Consider the following 4,169-nt stretch of genomic DNA (forward strand, 5'->3'; position numbering starts at 1 on the left):
GTCTCTGTCTCTCTCTGTGCCCACTCTCTGTCTCTGTCTCTCTCTGTGCCCACTTTCTGCCTCTCTCTCTCTCTGTGCCCACTCAATTCAATTCAAATAGATTTATTGGCATGACGTAACACTGTACATATTGCCAAAGCAAGCGTTTGGAATTAAAAATAATAACAATAAAGGAAAACAATATTTACAATAAATGAATTATAATCTATACTGTTGGTAATACTGTAACTATGATTGACTCAACCACAATCACAGTCACAATCAATCAATCTCAGTCAATAAGTAATTAATTACAATGAATGAATCAATCAGTTTGTGTTAACTAAAAATGTCATTAAAACAGTAGTAAAGTAACTACAGTTAAAACAAGTAGTCTGTTGTCAATATAACAGTAATAACAAATTATTAAATAAAATATATATAATATTAAAATATATTAAAATTAAAATATAATAGAAACTGTAAACGTGTGTGTGTGTGTGTGTGTGTGTGTGTGTGTGTGCGTGTGTGTGTGTGTTTTAATTTAGGACATTTTATTGTGATCAGGTAATTTGCCAGTGTGAATTCTCTTTTTAGGGTCAGATAACATTGTAATTTACTTTGTGTTTTGGTCGTTTCTTTCCAGTATTCAATATATTTTTCTTTTTGCTTGTTGATAATTTGGTTTGGTCTGATTGAGTTGGTGTTGCTGTCCTGAGGCTGTTGGGGACATGTTACTGCAGAGAGCCTCAGGACCAGCTGGCTGAGGGGACTCTTCTCTGGTTTCAGCTCCTGGTATGTTAGGGCTTTGTGATGGTATGTCTGGGGGTCAACTGATTTAAGTGATTGTAAATTTTATTGATCTTTTCTGTATTTTTAGTAGGAGGGGGTATTGGCCGAGTTCTGCTCTGCACAGATTATTTGGTGTTTTTCTCTGCACCTGCAGGATGCTCTTACAGAACTCGGTGTGGAAAGATTATATGATTGTTTCGTCCCATATGTCAAATTCATTATTTAGTTTTGGTCCCCAAATTTCTCTGCCATATAGAATTATTGGTTCTAGTACAAATTGGAAAATTTTAAGCCAGATTTCGATTGGAATATAGATTTTAATGTTTGTCTTTATTGCATAGAAAGCTCTCCTTGCTTTGTCCTTCAGTTTGTTTGTTTCCAATCTTTACGGCACATTCACTTTTTGTATACATGTTCTTAATCAGATCATATGTTTTTCCTCCAATGCCACTTTCAAGTAGCCTATAGAAAAGGCCTTTGTGCCAGATGGAATCAAAGGCTTTTTTGTAGTCTACGAAACATGCATATACCTTTCTTTTCTTAATTTTTAATTCTAAATATATGGTCCGTTGTGCTGCAATTTGGCAAGAAGCCAATTTGGCATTTATGCAGAATATTGTGGTCATCAAGAAAGTTGACTTTTGTCATTTATTATATTATATTGTATATATATATATATATAATATTTATATTATTATTAATGATGTTGCAGAATATTTTTCCCAGGTTACTGGAGACACTTATTCCTCTGTAGTTATTTGGATCATATTTATTTCCGGATTTATGAATTGGGGTTGTTAAACCTTTGTTCCAGATGTCTGGAAAAGCTCCAGTTGAGAGAATAGTATTGAATAGTTTTAGTATAGCCAATCTGATTTTATGGTCTGAGTATTTGATCATTTCGTTGAGGATTCCATCAATACCACAAGCCTTTTTTCCTTTCAGGGACTGGATGACTTCTGTTAATTCTTGTTCTGTTACTGGGTAATCTAGAGGGTTTGGGTTATTTTTTATCACTGCCTCCAGAGTTTTCCATTTTGCGAATATCTTGTACTGATCATCATTTTTTGTAATATTACTGTATAATTAAATAATAAAGTGATTAATCCAAGTATTTCCATCTTGGATCTCCAATTCATCCTGCTGGGTTTTGTTTAGGTTGTTCCATTTCTCCCAGAACTGGTTGGATTCGAGGGGTTCCTCAATTTCACAGAGCTGGTTCTTGCTGTGTTTTTCTTTCCTTGTTTTTAGGGTGTACTTGTATTGTTTCAGAGTGGCCTCATATTGACAGCGTATGTTGTGGTTATCTGGGTCTCTATGCTTTTCATTTGATAATTTCCTTAAAGTTTTCCTTAGGTTTTTGCATTCAGTGTCAAACCATTTGTTATTGTTCATTTGTTGAGATTTTGGTTTGGAGGCTTTCAAATTAGACAATAGAGCCAAATGATGAAAAATTTAATTGATTTTGTCCACAGCAGAATTTACACCAGAATTATTATGGGAAAATGTTTCAGTTAGAAATAAATTAGTTAAAGGGGAACTTGGCAACTCTAGCCATTTCTTTGCTGGTTTTCACTTTTGTCGTTGCATGTTTTCTCAACGAGCTCCCCCTACAGCTCTGGGACGTATATTTCAAAACACTGTTGTAAAAAAACTCACTCGCGGCACCCTCCTCCCCCTATCTACCGCTGCTGATGTGCATTTGTTGCTGGGCAACTTTTTCGTGTGTGGGGCGTGTGCATTTATGTGGAATTGCCGTAAAGCAGTTCGTGTTTCTCGCTCGTTCTCGCTTCTCAAAGTCACCATTTTCACTGGAACATACCATTTAACCATCCAAATGATTTCTAAACAGGTTTATTAAGTTGAAATAGTTGCCAAGTTCCCCTTTAAATCATCTATATTTTGACTTTCCAGTGCCTTTTGGTACGCCCCCATGCTGTCAGGGGTCCATCTGTATGAGTATGTGCTGTTAAACAGTTCACAGGCACTAGGGGCTCCAGAGTTAGACTGGGCCCTTTTCAGATAGATTGTGATTTTGCTGTGGTCTGAGAGGGGTGTGAGGGGGCTGACTGTGAAAGCTCTGAGAGACATTGGATCTAGATCTTTAATGAAATAATCTACCGTACTACTATCAAGAGCTGAGCTGTAAGTGTAGCGACCCAGAGAGTCCCCTCGTAGCCTGCCGTTGACTATGTACAGACCCAGAGTACGGTAGAGCTGTAAAAGCTGCATACCGCTTGTATTAGTAAGCTTGTCAAAGCTCTTTCTAGTAGGACATTCAGGGAGGGGGAAGCAGGTGCTTCCAGGTAAGTGTTTGTCTCCCTGGGTGTTCATAGTGTCAGCTCTTTCCCCTGTTCGAGCGTTCAAGTCCCCACAGAGTAATACATTTCCCATGGTTTTATAATGGTTAATTTCCTCCTCAAGAATAGAGTAAATATCTGGGTTGTAGTAGGGGGATTCTGATGGAGGTATATAGATGGCACACATGTAGACATGTTGCTCAGCACAAATAATCTTTTTGTTAATTTTCAACCATATATAAGATTCTTCTTTTTTAATAACTGTGATGGACTGGCTCAGTTCTGATTTACACCATATAATCATGCCTCCTGAATCTCTGCCTTGGGTTATTGTGGGATGTTTTGTTGATGGTATAATAATCTCAGTGTAGCCGTGAGGACGACCAGTGGAAACATCTTCTCTGCACCATGGCTCCTGTAAAACTATGATGTCAGAATCTTTTAACTTTCTATTAAAATCTGAATTTCTGCTCTTTAAACCAAAAGCTGATGATCTCAGACCTTGAATGTTCCAACATGTTATTGTAAACGATTTCATCTCTAAGTGTGATCCGTTCAAAAATTAGACAAACACCTTAAAAGAAAAATAATAATAATAAACTAGATATTAAAAAATAATAATGGTAATAAATTAAAAGTGTAAAAAGACGAAAAGAGTGAGTGACATTTTAGAATGTATCGTGTGAAATACTGTTAAGAATTGTCCTTATGTTACTATTCATTTAAAATGATATACAAAATGTTAAACTATTAATTATTGTGTGTCTCTGCTCTTCCATCATGTAGCTACATGAGGCGAGAGCAGAGCAGGTTTAGCACCACTCTGTGTCACTCTGTCTGTCTGTCTCTCTCTCTCTCTCTGTCTCACTCTCTGTCTCTCTCTCTCTCTCTCTCTCTCTCTCTCTCTCTGTCTGTCTCTCTGTCTGTCTGTCTGTCTGTCTGTCTGTCTGTCTCTCTCTCTCTCTCTCTCTCTCTCTCTCTCTGTCTGTCTCTCTGTCTGTCTGTCTGTCTGTCTGTCTCTCTCTCTGTCTGTATTGACTGTAAACTGTCACTCATTACCTCAGCATACAGACTGAGCCTGGCAGCTACAGCTGAGGG

Source organism: Dicentrarchus labrax, unplaced genomic scaffold (assembly GCF_905237075.1).
Source record: "Dicentrarchus labrax unplaced genomic scaffold, dlabrax2021, whole genome shotgun sequence".
Classification (NCBI taxonomy): domain Eukaryota; kingdom Metazoa; phylum Chordata; class Actinopteri; family Moronidae; genus Dicentrarchus; species Dicentrarchus labrax.